This window comes from Pseudophryne corroboree, chromosome 6, assembly GCF_028390025.1.
Source record: "Pseudophryne corroboree isolate aPseCor3 chromosome 6, aPseCor3.hap2, whole genome shotgun sequence".
NCBI classification, from domain to species: Eukaryota; Metazoa; Chordata; class Amphibia; order Anura; family Myobatrachidae; genus Pseudophryne; species Pseudophryne corroboree.
This window is the reverse complement of record NC_086449.1, coordinates 34983362-35002075: the sequence shown is the minus strand read 5'-3', so window position 1 is coordinate 35002075 and position 18714 is coordinate 34983362.

Below are 18714 nucleotides of genomic sequence, written 5' to 3'. Positions count from 1 at the left end.
TTTTTTTTGCAGTCCAGCGTTCGCATGGTCGCCGCCCACCGGGGAGTGTATTTTAGCTGTGCAAGTGTGCGATCGCATATGCAGCCGAGCTGTACGAAAAGAGTTTGTGCAGTTTCTGAGTAGCCCAGTTCTTACTCAGGCGCCGCGATCACATCAGCATGTCCGGGACTGAAATTGACGTCAGACACCCGCCCTGCAAACGCTTGGACACGCCTGCATTTTTCCAACCACTCCCTGAAAACGGTCAGTTGACACCCACAAAGGCCTTCTTCCTGTCAACCTCCTTGCGAACGCCCGTGCGAATGGATTCTTCGCACAAACCCATCGCTGAGCGGCGATCCACTTTGTACCCGTGCGAAGCGCCTGCACATTACAGTGCATACGCATGCGCAGTTCTGATCTGATCGCAGCGGTGCAAAAAACGCTAGCGAGCGATCAGGTCTGAATTACCCCCGGTGAGTCTGCCAGCCCGCAAAAAAACAACAACAATGGAAGCTTATTGTTATTCTTTTTTTATTAACAGTTTCTTATAGAGTGCAGCATACTCCATTGCGCCTCACCTTACTTCCACATAGAGTTCTATGTACTAAGCCATGGGGATAAATACAATAGGGTACAAGAACCTAGAGATCCAGCTGATTTTGCCTTGTAAATGAGTGGCGCTTTAAAAGTATGTCCATTCTTGAACAAAATCCCAGATTTCTGGCTACTTGCACCTTATTACATTTACCCTTAGGGGAGAGAGATAAAGTAGATGGATATAAAGTACCAGCCAATCAGCTCTTAACTGCCGTGTCACAGGCTGTGTTTTAAAAATGACAGTTAGGAGCTGGTTGACTGTTACTTTATGTCCGTCTACTGTATTTCCATCCAAGGCTTAGTAAATTGACCCCTTTATCTTCATCCACTTTATCTGTCTCCAAGGTTTAGTACATAGGGATCATAGTCATGGTAGCGGATTTGGATACCTGCTGATCCTGGCTGTGTATTTTCCATCTAGTGACCCTACCAGTCGGAGGGCTCGGGGTCCAGGACTAACCCCTGGTAGCAGTGCAGTATCTATGCCACAGAAGACAGATAGGGATGACGATTTGTGATGCTTTATAATATGTGAGTGCATTGTCATTAATGAAATTGCCTCTTATTGTGAAAGGGTCTCTGCGCTACTGGCCTTTTGTGCCATTGTGTCTTTCCCCCAGATCCCATTATTATTAAGAGAGGGAAACAGGGAGACACATCTTTAACCACATAACTGAAAAAAAATTTCCTCACAAGACCGCTCAGAAATTCCCATTTTTTTTTAATTAATTGATAAAGTTTGGAAAATATTTTAATTAAAATATTAAAATATTTAATTTTTATATATACATATACATATACATATATATATATATATATATATATATATATATTTATATATAGATATATATATATATATAAAGTAGCAGAAACCCAGGAGCTCAGGTACAACCGTGGATTTAAAGGTAATATTGCATATCAAGTGGTTAAGAAAAGGATATATATATATATATACTCGATACTATTAGACACTCCTCGTTTGTTATATGAGTGGCAGCTCATAAAACAGAATTAGTGTTTGGTGAACACATAAAATTGTATGTAAGAAATGGTGAATATAAGCGCCCAAGAGTGTAAGAATTTAGATGAGCATTCAAAGGGATATGATAATGATATAGACCCAATACACTTATCTGGTTAGAGGAATTTCAGTCAGATGACCGTCATTGGGAACATAAGGTATGCAAAAGAAGAAAAACAGCAAACAATGGCCCTTATTCCGAGTTGATCGCTCGCTAGCTGTTTTTAGCAGCCGTGCAAACGCATAGTCGCCGCCCACGGGGGAGTGTATTTTCGCCTTGCAAGTGTGCGAACGCCTGTGCAGCGGAGCTCTGCAAAAACATTTTGTACAGTTTCAGAGTAGCTCTAGACTTACTCAGCCCTTGTGATCACTTCAGTCTTTTTGGCGCCTGCGTTTTCCCTACCACTCCCAGAAAACGGTAAGTTAACACACATAAACGCCCTTTTTCTGTCAATCTTCTTGCGATCGGCTGTGCGTATTGATTCTTCGTTAAATCCATCGCTCAGCAACGATCCGCATTGTACCCGTGCGACGCGCGTGCGCATTGCGACGCATGCGCAGTAGAGACCTGATCGCAACGCTGCGAAAAATGGCAGCGAGAGATCAACTCGGAATGACCCCCATAGTGTGTCCCATTTACAAATATTGTATGATGTCACTGCATGTTATCATGAGGCAAATTAGGGAACAAGCTATTCCCAAGAAACACTTAGCAGCCTCGATGGTGAAAGATTAAAACACACAGATTTAATACAAACAATGACATACAATGGCTGAAAAACACATGTACAAGATTAAAAACATAGAAAGCTTATCTGTCCATTAAAGGAGGTATCAGTAGGCAGTACCAACGCATTTCGTCCGTCAATGTCTGGCCTTCCCCTTGAAGAAGCTGGCACTATACTGGGGCAGTATATGTATTTGGCACTATACTGGGGGCAGTATAAGTAGCTAGCACTATAAGGGGCAGTATGTGTTTCTAGCACTATAGGGGGGACATTATATGTGACTGGCACTATACTAGGGCAGTATATGTATATGGCACTATACAGGAGGCAGTATGTGTAACTGGCAGTATACTGGGGGCAGTATGTGTATCTGGCACTACGGTGAGTGAAATCACATGTAATGGGTGTTACGGTGTGTGGCATAATGTGTAATGGGTGTTATGGTGTGTGGCATAATATGTAATGGGTATTACGGTGTGTGGCATGATGTGTGCCATAATGTAGAATGGGAATTACGGTTTGTGGCATGAGGTGTGGCATAATGCACAATGGGCATTGCGGCATGTGGAATAATGTGTAATGAGCATTATGGTGTGTGGCATAATGCGGAATGGTAATTACGGTGTGTGACATACTCTAATGTGTAATGGCCATTACGGTGTGTGTAATCGGTATTACGGTATGGTATAATTTGGAATGGGCATTATGATGTGTGGGATAATGTGGAATGGGCATTATGGTGTGTGAAATAACACGTAATGGGTATTACGGTGTGTGGCATAACGTGTAATGGCGTTACTGTGTGTGGCATAATATGTAATAGGTATTGCGGGGTGCCATAATATGCATCATGGTGTGTGGCATAACGTGTAATGTGCGTTACAGTGTGTGGCATAAAATGGAATGCGCATTATGGTGTGTGGAATCACTTGTAATGGACATTACTATAAGAAGTAAAATTGACAAATTATGTAAAGGGAATGAATCAGCTTCTTTTTTCCCCTGTGTTTTTGCTTTTCCTGTATTGTATAAGGGGCTCTACCTGGCATAATGTGTATAATGGGTACTACTGATACTACTGTGTGGTGTAATGTGAATTGGTACTATTCTGTGACCACGCCCCTTCCCCATGAAGCCACACCCCTCAGCACGCACTAACCCTGTTTTCAATGACGGGGGTGGGGGGCACAAGGTCTAGAACCGGCCCTGATTCTATGGTTAATGAGGGCACATTCACATTTTTCCTAATTTTACCATTGCTCCCACAATGGAGTCTGGAAAAGGTCTTAAAGAAGATCAATTGTGTTTTGTTTTTTTTCTGTATTGAATCAAGCAATGAATTGTACATAATATCAGCACGCAAGGGCAGTAGACGTCTTCCTTACATATCGGCATATTACTGTGGATATCAATAAAATCATTTATTATACTACTGAGCTTTCTGAAAATGGGGCCTACTGTACTGAAAGTCATGTCTGTGCGCAATGTCTGCTTATCATGCAATGGAGAGATTATGGACAGACTGCGCATGTGTCGTCATCGCAATGCACATGTGCGAAGGTGCCGCTGCGATCTCGCTTGCAATGGGTATTATATCGCAAAGTGATTGACAGGAAGTGACTGTTTGGAGGTGTCCACTTGGGAGTCTACGGGGAGTGATTGGCCATTTTCGGGGCTTGTGTCTGCCATCAGCTGCGGGCTCGTACATACAAACGTTGCTACTGCTCTGCCTACCCTTAACCTCGATGTTCCTCATTCTTGTGTATATGCTGCAAATGTACTGTATACGCAGTTGCATATGAATTTGCGATGGCTCCGGGTGGGCATCTCTGTTCATTCCTGGACCGCAGCTACACTTGCTAACATCAGCAGTTCCGTAGCCTAGAAAATCGCAACTGTAGTTCTGTGTTAACCTGAAAGAAATAGGCCCTAATGGAAGTGCAAAGGCCGGATTCAATTTGCACCAGCAATTTACCGTACAAGGAAAGGGTGGTAGCAGTGGCATATCTATAATGGGTGCAGTGGGCCCCTGGGTTCAGAGGGGGCCCACACCACACACACTGCACCCATTTCTCCTATACTCACCTTTCCGGTGTCCATCGATGACTGTGTGTGGGCCTCCTCCTCTCCTGTAGCCGTCACCGCCGCTGCTAGCACACTGAGCACTAGAGACTCTGGCACACTGCCAGAGACTACAGCCAGGCCCGGCGCTACTCACTCAGCAAAGGGATGCAGAGCAGGTAGGCACCAGGCAGGAGAGGCGCTCTCCCTGCTTTGCATACCCGCTGCTGCGCCTTCACCCCCTGCTGCTGCTATGCCTGTCACACTGTTTGACAGGTAGCGGAGCCGGCAGCTTGAAGCTTCCCCCTACCCCCCAGCAGTGTCCGCCCGTGTCCTGGGCTGTGGCAAAAAGGGTGCAGAGCTACACAGGGCCGAGCAGTGGAGCTACACTGGGCCAGGCTAAAGAGGACAGAAACTGCTACAAATCCAGCCAGCCAGATGGTATGTTGAAAGAGCGTGAGTGAGAAAGTGTGTGTGTATTTGTGTGTGTGTATATGTGTATCTATGTGTATGTGTATGTACAGTATGTGTGTGTGTGTGTATATATGTGTGTGTGTGTGTGTGTGTGTGTGTGTGTATCTATGTGTATGTGTGTGTACAGTATGTGTGTGTGTGTATCTATGTGTATGTGTGTGTACAGTATGTGTGTGTATCTATGTGTATGTGTGTGTGTGTGTGTGTGTGTGTGTGTGTGTGTGTATATGTGTATCTATGTGTATGTGTATGTACAGTATGTGTGTGTGTGTATATGTGTATCTATGTGTATGTGTATGTACAGTATGTGTGTGTGTGCGTGCGTGTGTGTGTGTGTGTGTGTGTGTGTGTGTGTGTGTGTGTGTGTGAGGCAGAGTGTATATGGCACTGTGGGGCAATGTGTATCTGGCACTGTGGAGCATATCTGGCACTGGGGGCATCTGTGTATCTGGCACAGTGGGTGCGTATGTGGCACTGTGGTTGCATATATGGCACTGCTGGGAGCAATTGTGTATCTGGCACTGGGGCATTCGTGTAAATGGTACTGTAGGGCATTTGTGTAACTGGCACTGTGGGTCATTCGTGTATCTGGCACTGTGTGGGCATATCAGGCACTGTAGGAGCATATCTGGCATAGTGGAGGCATATGTGTATCTGGCACTATTGGGGTCATATGTGTATCTGGGCCCCATATGTGTATCACGCCCCATTTTCATCGTCCACACCCGATGTGGCATTTGGTCACACCCATTTTTGGCACGCGCGCCTCAGGCACACGCACACAGTACCGCTGAGACATTTTTCCTACCTGCACCACTGGTGGGAGGAGGGGCATAATTTGTATAAATGGCACTTCTGAGGGCATTATACAGATGGGTCAATGTTTATCTTGGCCTGTAATAGGATTAATCCCCTGCTGTATTGTTCTCTGTATTGTATTGCAGCTGAGAACAATAGATGAACGGTTTATGTAAATAAGCCATGTGTGCCTAGGTGCAGCAAACTAGCCAAGATAACCGTAGATCTATCTGTATAAAACCAGCGCTACTCTAGGGGCTATTATGTGTATAACCGGCGCTACCACAGGGGGTATTATGTGTATAACCGGCACTACCACAGGGGGTATTATGTGTATAACCGGCGCTACTACAGGGGCTATTATGTGTATAACGGGCACTACCAAAGGGGCTATTATGTGTATAACTGGCGCTACCACAGGGGGTATTATGTGTATAACCGGCACTACCACAGGGGGTATTATGTGTATAACCGGCGCTAATACAAGGGCTATTATGTGTATAACCGGCGCTACTACAGGGGGTATTATGTGTATAACCGGCACTACCACAGGGGGTATTATGTGTATAACCGGCACTACCATAGGGGCTATTATGTGTATAACCGGCACTACCACAGGGGGTATTATGTGTATAACCGGCGCTACCACAAGGGCTATTATGTGTATAACCGGCGCTACCACAGGGGGTATTATGTGTATAACCGGCACTACCACAGGGGGTATTATGTGTATAACCAGCGCTACTACAGGGGCTATTATGTGTATAACCGGCGCTACCACAGGGGGTATTATGTGTATAACCGGCACTACCACAGGGGGTATTATGTGTATAACCGGCGCTACCACAAGGGCTATTATGTGTATAACCGGCGATACTACAGGGGGTATTATGTGTATAACCGGCGCTACCACAGGGGGTATTATGTGTATAACCGGCGCTACCACAAGGGCTATTATGTGTATAACCGGCGCTACTACAGGGGGTATTATGTGTATAACCGGCGCTACCACAAGGGCTATTATGTGTATAACCAGCACTACTACAGGGGCTATTATGTGTATAACTGTTGCCACTACTGGTGACATTATGTGTATAAACAGCATTACTATGCGCAGGGTAATGTGAATAAGATTGCGCTACTGTGTGGCGTAATTTGAAATGGGGGTCCTTGTGAGACCACACCCCTTTTCCCCGCACACTGTCCCTTTGTAAAATATGGGAGGGCGCAAATTTATCATTTGAAGGGGGGCGCCGAACACCCTAGCACTGGCTCTGTCAACAGCGCATGTGCAGGACTCTGAAAAAATGGCGTGACGGCCATTTTTCCGGAGTCCTGTACATGCGCTGTAGACTCTGGCACTGTGCCAGAGTCTCAGTGCTGAGAGCGCTAACAGCGGCGGTGACGGCTACAGAAGAGGAGGGGGCCCACACACGGAGTCTGCACACGGGTCCCCTCCTCTCTAGAAACGCCTCTGGGTGGTAGCCTCTGGCTTTTTCTGCTCGGAGTATTCAGTTACAGCCCCTTTAACTCATGCTGTAAATGTCCTGCTGACGTGCGTTAACCCATAGAATCCCCCGGATAAGTACCCAGGGCTATGGGCACTGGCATATCTATAATGGGTGCAGTGTGTGCAGTGCACATGGGCCTCCGGGGTCCAGTGGGTCCACACCGCACACTTTGCTACCATTTTTTTCAAAACTTGCCCTGTGGAAACCACAGGGAAAATGGTGTGGCGCCCATTTTCCTGGAGACCTGCGTACTGTATGTGTACTAGACAGCTATAGGGTGTCCTAGTGACCCTAGTCTATTGCTCTGCCAGCTAGAGAGGAGGGGGCCCGGAAGGAGACTGCACAGAGACCTCCCCCTCTCTAGATGCGCCCCTGGTCATGAGTTAACATGTTCACGGAAGCCGCACTAAGGGAACTTCATGCAGATTTCTGTTTGAGTCTCCCTCAGACTTGAAGATATACAGTATCTGCATTAAGTGCAGCCTGCTGGCTTCTCACTGGCTGCCATAGGCTGTAATTGAATAGCCCTGGCAATTCAAAGAGCCTGCGGTAATTAACCACGTCTCACTGAATCCAGCCCTAAAAGCTGAGGCTGCAAGAGCTTCAGCTGCTGTGACATCATCGGTCTTGTCCCTGTATATGAATCAACAAAACCAACAATTATTGACATGCCTGCAAACCTGTCAGTCACTCTACAATTAGAGATGAGCGCCTGAAATTTTTCGGGTTTTGTGTTTTGGTTTTGGGTTCGGTTCCGCGGCCGTGTTTTGGGTTCGAACGCGTTTTGGCAAAACCTCACCGAATTTTTTTTGTCGGATTCGGGTGTGTTTTGGATTCGGGTGTTTTTTTCAAAAAACACTAAAAAACTGCTTAAATCATAGAATTTGGGGGTCATTTTGATCCCAAAGTATTATTAACCTCAAAAACCATAATTTACACTCATTTTCAGTCTATTCTGAATACCTCACACCTCACAATATTATTTTTAGTCCTAAAATTTGCACCGAGGTCGCTGTGTGAGTAAGATAAGCGACCCTAGTGGCCGACACAAACACCGGGCCCATCTAGGAGTGGCACTGCAGTGTCACGCAGGATGTCCCTTCCAAAAAACCCTCCCCAAACAGCACATGACGCAAAGAAAAAAAGAGGCGCAATGAGGTAGCTGTGTGAGTAAGATTAGCGACCCTAGTGGCCGACACAAACACCGGGCCCATCTAGGAGTGGCACTGCAGTGTCACGCAGGATGGCCCTTCCAAAAAACCCTCCCCAAACAGCACATGACGCAAAGAAAAAAAGAGGCGCAATGAGGTAGCTGTGTGAGTAAGATTAGCGACCCTAGTGGCCGACACAAACACCGGGCCCATCTAGGAGTGGCACTGCAGTGTCACGCAGGATGGCCCTTCCAAAAAACCCTCCCCAAACAGCACATGACGCAAAGAAAAAAAGAGGCGCAATGAGGTAGCTGTGTGAGTAAGATTAGCGACCCTAGTGGCCGACACAAACACCGGGCCCATCTAGGAGTGGCACTGCAGTGTCACGCAGGATGGCCCTTCCAAAAAACCCTCCCCAAACAGCACATGACGCAAAGAAAAAAAGAGGCGCAATGAGGTAGCTGTGTGAGTAAGATTAGCGACCCTAGTGGCCGACACAAACACCGGGCCCATCTAGGAGTGGCACTGCAGTGTCACGCAGGATGTCCCTTCCAAAAAACCCTCCCCAAACAGCACATGACGCAAAGAAAAAAAGAGGCGCAATGAGGTAGCTGACTGTGTGAGTAAGATTAGCGACCCTAGTGGCCGACACAAACACCGGGCCCATCTAGGAGTGGCACTGCAGTGTCACGCAGGATGTCCCTTCCAAAAAAAACCTCCCCAATCAGCACATGATGCAAAGAAAAAGAAAAGAAAAAAGAGGTGCAAGATGGAATTGTCCTTGGGCCCTCCCACCCACCCTTATGTTGTATAAACAAAACAGGACATGCACACTTTAACCAACCCATCATTTCAGTGACAGGGTCTGCCACACGACTGTGACTGATATGACGGGTTGGTTTGGACCCCCCCCAAAAAAGAAGCAATTAATCTCTCCTTGCACAAACTGGCTCTACAGAGGCAAGATGTCCACCTCATCTTCACCCTCCGATATATCACCGTGTACATCCCCCTCCTCACAGATTATCAATTCGTCCCCACTGGAATCCACCATCTCAGCTCCCTGTGTACTTTGTGGAGGCAATTGCTGCTGGTCAATGTCTCCGCGGAGGAATTGATTATAATTCATTTTAATGAACATCATCTTCTCCACATTTTCTGGATGTAACCTCGTACGCCGATTGCTGACAAGGTGAGCGGCGGCACTAAACACTCTTTCGGAGTACACACTTGTGGGAGGGCAACTTAGGTAGAATAAAGCCAGTTTGTGCAAGGGCCTCCAAATTGCCTCTTTTTCCTGCCAGTATAAGTACGGACTGTCTGACGTGCCTACTTGGATGCGGTCACTCATATAATCCTCCACCATTCTATCAATGTTGAGAGAATCATATGCAGTGACAGTAGACGACATGTCCGTAATCGTTGTCAGGTCCTTCAGTCCGGACCAGATGTCAGCATCAGCAGTCGCTCCAGACTGCCCTGCATCACCGCCAGCGGGTGGGCTCGGAATTCTGAGCCTTTTCCTCGCACCCCCAGTTGCGGGAGAATGTGAAGGAGGAGATGTTGACAGGTCGCGTTCCGCTTGACTTGACAATTTTGTCACCAGCAGGTCTTTCAACCCCAGCAGACCTGTGTCTGCCGGAAAGAGAGATCCAAGGTAGGCTTTAAATCTAGGATCGAGCACGGTGGCCAAAATGTAGTGCTCTGATTTCAACAGATTGACCACCCGTGAATCCTTGTTAAGCGAATTAAGGGCTGCATCCACAAGTCCCACATGCCTAGCGGAATCGCTCCCTTTTAGCTCCTTCTTCAATGCCTCCAGCTTCTTCTGCAAAAGCCTGATGAGGGGAATGACCTGACTCAGGCTGGCAGTGTCTGAACTGACTTCACGTGTGGCAAGTTCAAAGGGCATCAGAACCTTGCACAACGTTGAAATCATTCTCCACTGCACTTGAGACAGGTGCATTCCATCTCCTATATCGTGCTCAATTGTATAGGCTTGAATGGCCTTTTGCTGCTCCTCCAACCTCTGAAGCATATAGAGGGTTGAATTCCACCTCGTTACCACTTCTTGCTTCAGATGATGGCAGGGCAGGTTCAGTAGTTTTTGGTGGTGCTCCAGTCTTCTGTACGTGGTGCCTGTACGCCGAAAGTGTCCCGCAATTTTTCTGGCCACCGACAGCATCTCTTGCACGCCCCTGTCGTTTTTTAAAAAATTCTGCACCACCAAATTCAAGGTATGTGCAAAACATGGGACGTGCTGGAATTTGCCCATATTTAATGCACACACAATATTGCTGGCGTTGTCCGATGCCACAAATCCACAGGAGAGTCCAATTGGGGTAAGCCATTCCGCGATGATCTTCCTCAGTTGCCGTAAGAGGTTTTCAGCTGTGTGCGTATTCTGGAAAGCGGTGATACAAAGCGTAGCCTGCCTAGGAAAGAGTTGGCGTTTGCGAGATGCTGCTACTGGTGCCGCCGCTGCTGTTCTTGCGGCGGGAGTCCATACATCTACCCAGTGGGCTGTCACAGTCATATAGTCCTGACCCTGCCCTGCTCCACTTGTCCACATGTCCGTGGTTAAGTGGACATTGGGTACAACTGCATTTTTTAGGAGACTGGTGAGTCTTTTTCTGACGTCCGTGTACATTCTCGGTATCGCCTGCCTAGAGAAGTGGAACCTAGATGGTATTTGGTAACGGGGGCACACTGCCTCAATAAATTGTCTAGTTCCCTGTGAACTAACGGCGGATACCGGACGCACGTCTAACACCAACATAGTTGTCAAGGACTCAGTTATCCGCTTTGCAGTAGGATGACTGCTGTGATATTTCATCTTCCTCGCAAAGGACTGTTGAACAGTCAATTGCTTACTGGAAGTAGTACAAGTGGGCTTACGACTTCCCCTCTGGGATGACCATCGACTCCCAGCGGCAACAACAGCAGCGCCAGCAGCAGTAGGCGTTACACGCAAGGATGCATCGGAGGAATCCCAGGCAGGAGAGGACTCGTCAGACTTGCCAGTGACATGGCCTGCAGGACTATTGGCATTCCTGGGGAAGGAGGAAATTGACACTGAGGGAGTTGGTGGGGTGGTTTGCGTGAGCTTGGTTACAAGAGGAAGGGATTTACTGGTCAGTGGACTGCTTCCGCTGTCACCCAAAGTTTTTGAACTTGTCACTGACTTATTATGAATGCGCTGCAGGTGACGTATAAGGGAGGATGTTCCGAGGTGGTTAACGTCCTTACCCCTACTTATTACAGCTTGACAAAGGGAACACACGGCTTGACACCTGTTGTCCGCATTTCTGGTGAAATACCTCCACACCGAAGAGCTGATTTTTTTGGTATTTTCACCTGGCATGTCAACGGCCATATTCCTCCCACGGACAACAGGTGTCTCCCCGGGTGCCTGACTTAAACAAACCACCTCACCATCAGAATCCTCCTGGTCAATTTCCTCCCCAGCGCCAGCAACACCCATATCCTCCTCATCCTGGTGTACTTCAACACTGACATCTTCAATCTGACTATCAGGAACTGGACTGCGGGTGCTCCTTCCAGCACTTGCAGGGGGCGTGCAAATGGTGGAAGGCGCATGCTCTTCACGTCCAGTGTTGGGAAGGTCAGGCATCGCAACCGACACAATTGGACTCTCCTTGTGGATTTGGGATTTCAAAGAACGCACAGTTCTTTGCGGTGCTTTTGCCAGCTTGAGTCTTTTCAGTTTTCTAGCGAGAGGCTGAGTGCTTCCATCCTCATGTGAAGCTGAACCACTAGCCATGAACATAGGCCAGGGCCTCAGCCGTTCCTTGCCACTCCGTGTGGTAAATGGCATATTGGCAAGTTTACGCTTCTCCTCCGACAATTTTATTTTAGGTTTTGGAGTCCTTTTTTTACTGATATTTGGTGTTTTGGATTTGACATGCTCTGTACTATGACATTGGGCATCGGCCTTGGCAGACGACGTTGCTGGCATTTCATCGTCTCGGCCATGACTAGTGGCAGCAGCTTCAGCACGAGGTGGAAGTGGATCTTGATCTTTCCCTAATTTTGGAACCTCAACATTTTTGTTCTCCATATTTTAATAGGCACAACTAAAAGGCACCTCAGGTAAACAATGGAGATGGATGGATTGGATACTAGTATACAATTATGGACGGGCTGCCGAGTGCCGACACAGAGGTAGCCACAGCCGTGAACTACCGCACTGTACTGTGTCTGCTGCTAATATATAGACTGGTTGATAAAGAGATAGTATACTCGTAACTAGTATGTATGTATAAAGAAAGAAAAAAAAACCACGGTTAGGTGGTATATACAATTATGGACGGGCTGCCGAGTGCCGACACAGAGGTAGCCACAGCCGTGAACTACCGCACTGTACTGTGTCTGCTGCTAATATATAGACTGGTTGATAAAGAGATAGTATACTCGTAACTAGTATGTATGTATAAAGAAAGAAAAAAAAACCACGGTTAGGTGGTATATACAATTATGGACGGGCTGCCGAGTGCCGACACAGAGGTAGCCACAGCCGTGAACTACCGCACTGTACTGTGTCTGCTGCTAATATATAGACTGGTTGATAAAGAGATAGTATACTCGTAACTAGTATGTATGTATAAAGAAAGAAAAAAAAACCACGGTTAGGTGGTATATACAATTATGGACGGGCTGCCGAGTGCCGACACAGAGGTAGCCACAGCCGTGAACTACCGCACTGTACTGTGTCTGCTGCTAATATATAGACTGGTTGATAAAGAGATAGTATACTCGTAACTAGTATGTATGTATAAAGAAAGAAAAAAAAACCACGGTTAGGTGGTATATACAATTATGGACGGGCTGCCGAGTGCCGACACAGAGGTAGCCACAGCCGTGAACTACCGCACTGTACTGTGTCTGCTGCTAATATATAGACTGGTTGATAAAGAGATAGTATACTCGTAACTAGTATGTATGTATAAAGAAAGAAAAAAAAACCACGGTTAGGTGGTATATACAATTATGGACGGGCTGCCGAGTGCCGACACAGAGGTAGCCACAACCGTGAACTACCGCACTGTACTGTGTCTGCTGCTAATATATAGACTGGTTGATAAAGAGATAGTATACTCGTAACTAGTATGTATGTATAAAGAAAGAAAAAAAAAACACGGTTAGGTGGTATATACAATTATGGACGGGCTGCCGAGTGCCGACACAGAGGTAGCCACAGCCGTGAACTACCGCACTGTACTGTGTCTGCTGCTAATATATAGACTGGTTGATAAAGAGATAGTATACTCGTAACTAGTATGTATGTATAAAGAAAGAAAAAAAAACCACGGTTAGGTGGTATATACAATTATGGACGGGCTGCCGAGTGCCGACACAGAGGTAGCCACAGCCGTGAACTACCGCACTGTACTGTGTCTGCTGCTAATATATAGACTGGTTGATAAAGAGATAGTATACTCGTAACTAGTATGTATGTATAAAGAAAGAAAAAAAAACCACGGTTAGGTGGTATATACAATTATGGACGGGCTGCCGAGTGCCGACACAGAGGTAGCCACAGCCGTGAACTACCGCACTGTACTGTGTCTGCTGCTAATATATAGACTGGTTGATAAAGAGATAGTATACTCGTAACTAGTATGTATGTATAAAGAAAGAAAAAAAAACCACGGTTAGGTGGTATATACAATTATGGACGGGCTGCCGAGTGCCGACACAGAGGTAGCCACAGCCGTGAACTACCGCACTGTACTGTGTCTGCTGCTAATATATAGACTGGTTGATAAAGAGATAGTATACTCGTAACTAGTATGTATGTATAAAGAAAGAAAAAAAAACCACGGTTAGGTGGTATATACAATTATGGACGGGCTGCCGAGTGCCGACACAGAGGTAGCCACAGCCGTGAACTACCGCACTGTACTGTGTCTGCTGCTAATATAGACTGGTTGATAAAGAGATAGTATACTACTAATATTATATACTGGTGGTCAGGTCACTGGTCACTAGTCACACTGGCAGTGGCACTCCTGCAGCAAAAGTGTGCACTGTTTAATTTTAATATAATATTATGTACTCCTGGCTCCTGCTATAACCTATAACTGGCACTGCAGTAGTGCTCCCCAGTCTCCCCCACAATTATAAGCTGTGTGAGCTGAGCAGTCAGACAGATATATAATATATATAGATGATGCAGCACACTGGCCTGAGCCTGAGCAGTGCACACAGATATGGTATGTGACTGACTGAGTCACTGTGTGTATCGCTTTTTTCAGGCAGAGAACGGATATATTAAATAAACTGCACTGTGTGTCTGGTGGTCACTCACTATATAATATATTATGTAGTACTCCTGGCTCCTGCTATAACCTATAACTGGCACTGCAGTAGTGCTCCCCAGTCTCCCCCACAATTATAAGCTGTGTGAGCTGAGCAGTCAGACAGATATATAATATTATATATAGATAATAGATGATGCAGCACACTGGCCTGAGCCTGAGCAGTGCACACAGATATGGTATGTGACTGAGTCACTGTGTGCTGTGTATCGCTTTTTTCAGGCAGAGAACGGATTATAAATAAAAGTGGTGGTCACTGGTCACTATCAGCAAAACTCTGCACTGTACACTACTGAGTACTCCTAATGCTCCCCAAAATTAGTAAATCAAGTGTCTAAATGGAGAGGACGCCAGCCACGTCCTCTCCCTATCAATCTCAATGCACGTGTGAGAAAATGGCGGCGACGCGCGGCTCCTTATATAGAATCCGAGTCTCGCGATAGAATCCGAGCCTCGCGAGAATCCGACAGCGTCATGATGACGTTCGGGCGCGCTCGGGTTAACCGAGCAAGGCGGGAAGATCCGAGTCGCTCGGACCCGTGAAAAAAAACATGAAGTTCTGGCGGGTTCGGATTCAGAGAAACCGAACCCGCTCATCTCTATCTACAATATGTTGTATTGTGTTCACCCAGCTTATACTTGCCAACAGGTGTGCAGTGGGCTTGTCAAAATTCATAATGTCAACAAGCACTATGGACCCCGGAACGTCAGCACCAGGAGATCCACAACCATAATATGCTACTTAAAGCATTTCACGGGTGTCCACTTCATCGCAGCGGTGCGAACGGGTCGGTGGACGCAATGCGCAGGCGCGTTGTTGCTCAGCGATGGCAGTTGGGAATGCAGAAAACGGTCGCAGAGCGGATCGCAAGAAGATTGACAGGCGGGAGGCAGATCGGGGCTTCTACTCACCGTTTTCCGGGCGTGGAGATACGAACGCAGGCGTGTCGAGGCGTTTGGAGGGCGGATGTCTGACGTAAATTTCCGGGACCTTCATCGCTGGATTCATCACACAGGACAAGTAACTGCAGGGCTAGTCTTCTTTTACACAAAACTTTTTTCGCATATCAGGGCTGCACAAGCGATCGCAGCCCTGCTAAAATACACTCCCCCATAGGCGGCGTCTAGTTGATCGCACGAGCAGCAAAAAGTTGCTACGTGCGATCAACTCGGAATAACCCCCAAAACCATGTGCAGCCAGTGCAGGTGGGGCAGATGTAACATGTGCAGATAGAGTTAGATTTGGGTGGGTTAAATAATTTTGTTTCTGTGCAGGGTAAATGCTGCCTGCTTTATTTTTACACTGCAATTTAGATTTCAGTTTGAACACACCCCACCCAAATCTAACTCTGGGACTAATTCAGTAAGGATTGTAAAAAGTACAAAATAGCAAAAACTGCGACCAATCACAAAATTGTGAAAGCACACCAAAACGGAAAATCTGCAACACTAATTTAATGTTACAAAAAAAGGTGGACTTGTCAAATTTGCAAATTTTGCGATTAGATATAAAAATCAGCATTTTTTGCGAAAAAAACTTACACTTAGTCGCATTTTTTGCGTAAAGGTTTCTGATGTCACAATTTAACATCAGCAACACATAACATTGAGCCAACCATGCCTACTTTCAGGATGCGTCGAACAACAAGACGAGCTACTTCGGCTGGTGAATCCACAAACGCAGGCGGAAAAAGGAAAAAAAAATAGTTTTTTTATGTTGAAAGTTTACATACTGTACATGACATATTAATGTTTATTTGTTATTATTAACATTCCTTATGTTATTGTTTAATGTGAAAATATAAAAAAAAAAAAGTGGTGCATATTTAAAATGTCCACAAAATCACAATTATTGTGGTGATGTTATTGAATATATGTTTCTGTGTCAAGGGGAAAAAAAAACATAAACCTTACACATGTATGTGGGTATGATTTTTGTAGATAATAATTGTTTGTCACTTTAAATCATAAAAAAACTCAGCTTTTAAACAAAAAGCCATTAACCAAACAAAAAATAAAAAAAAACTTGCTTGTAAATGTTATTGTACATGTTTGTAGGAAAACAAGTGTGTTCTTGACAAACCTGCATTGTTATTAACTTAAAGAATTATTAGGTTACTACTAACATATTTTAGAGTAATACATGTGTTAAATAGTTTAAAGCTCCCTCACATTAGTGATGAGCGGGTTCGGTTCCTCGGAATCCGAACCCCCCCGAACTTCACCCATTTTACACGGTTCCGAGGCAGACTCGGATCCTCCCGCCTTGCTCGGTTAACCCGAGCACGCCCGAACGTCATCATCCCGCAATCGGATTCTCGCCGCCATTTTTCACTCGTGCATTGGAAATGATAGTGAGAGGACGTGGCTGGCGTCCTCTCACTTTGTTTCAGGGGGCTGCAAAAGTGCAAATATCTTTATTCTGGGGACCAGCAGTATTATAGGAGGAGTACAGTGCAGAGTTTTGCTGACCAGTGACCACCAGTATTATACGTTGTCTGCCTGAAAAACGCTCCATATCTGTGCTCAGTGTGCTGCATATATCTGTGGTCACACTGCTTTATTGTGGGGACTGGGAACCAGCAGTATTATATAGGAGGAGTACAGTGCAGAGTTTTGCTGACCAGTGACTACCAGTATACGTTGTCTGCCTGAAAAATAGTGATGAGCGGGTTCGGTTCCTCGGAATCCGAACCCCCCCGAACTTCAGCCTTTTTACACGGATCCGAGGCAGACTCGGATCTTCCCGCCTTGCTCAGCTAACCCGAGCGCGCCCGAACGTCATCATCCCGCTGTCGGATTCTCGCGAGGCTCGGATTCTATATAAGGAGCCGCGCGTCGCCGCCATGTTCACACGTGCATTGAGATTCATAGGGAGAGGACGTGGCTGGCGTCCTCTCCATTTAGATTAGAAGAGAGAGAGTGAGAGTGAGACACTTGATTTACTGGAGCTTAGGAGTACTCAGAGAGTGCAGAGTTTACTAGTGACTGACCAGTGACCACCAGTGCAGTTTTATTATATTATTATTTAATATAATCCGTTCTCTGCCTGAAAAAAAGCGATACACAGTGACACAGTAACAGTATACCATATCTGTGCTCAGCCTCAGTGTGCTGCATCATCTATGTATATCTGACTGTGCTGAGTGCTCAGTGCTCACACAGCTTAATTGTGGGGGAGACTGGGGAGCAATAGCAGGAGTACATATTATTTAACAGTGCACACTTTTGCTGCCAGAGTGCCACTGCCAGTGTGACTGACCAGTGACCACTGTCTGACCACCAGTATATTGTGATTGTCTGCCTGAAAAAGTTAAACACTCGTCGTGTGGTGTTTTTATTCTATAAACGCATTCTGCTGACAGTGTCCAGCAGGTCCGTCATTAATTATATAATATATACCTGTCCGGCTGCAGTAGTGATATATATATATATATTTTTTATATCATTATCATCCAGTCTATATTAGCAGCAGAAGCAGTACGGTAGTCCACGGCTGTAGCTACCTCTGTGTCGGCAGTCGCTCGTCCATCCATAATTGTATACCACCTACCTGTGGTGTTTTTTTTTTTTTCTATCTTCTTGATACTAGTAGCTTACTTTAGGAGTCTGCAGTGCTGACAGTGTCCAGCAGGTCCGTCATTATAATATATACCTGTCCGGCTGCAGTAGTGATATATATATATTTTTTATATCATTATCATCCAGTCTATATTAGCAGCAGACGCAGTACGGTAGTCCACGGCTGTAGCTACCTCTGTGTCGGCAGTCGCTCGTCCATCCATAATTGTATACCACCTACCGTTGGTGTTTTTTTTTTCTATCTTCTTGATACTACTAGTAGCTTACTTTAGGAGTCTGCAGTGCTGCTGACAGTGTCCAGCAGGTCCGTCATTATATAATATATACCTGTCCGGCTGCAGTAGTGATATATATATATATATTTTTTATATCATTATCATCCAGTCTATATTAGCAGCAGACACAGTACGGTAGTCCAGGCTGTAGCTACCTCTGTGTCGGCAGTCGCTCGTCCATCCATAATTGTAT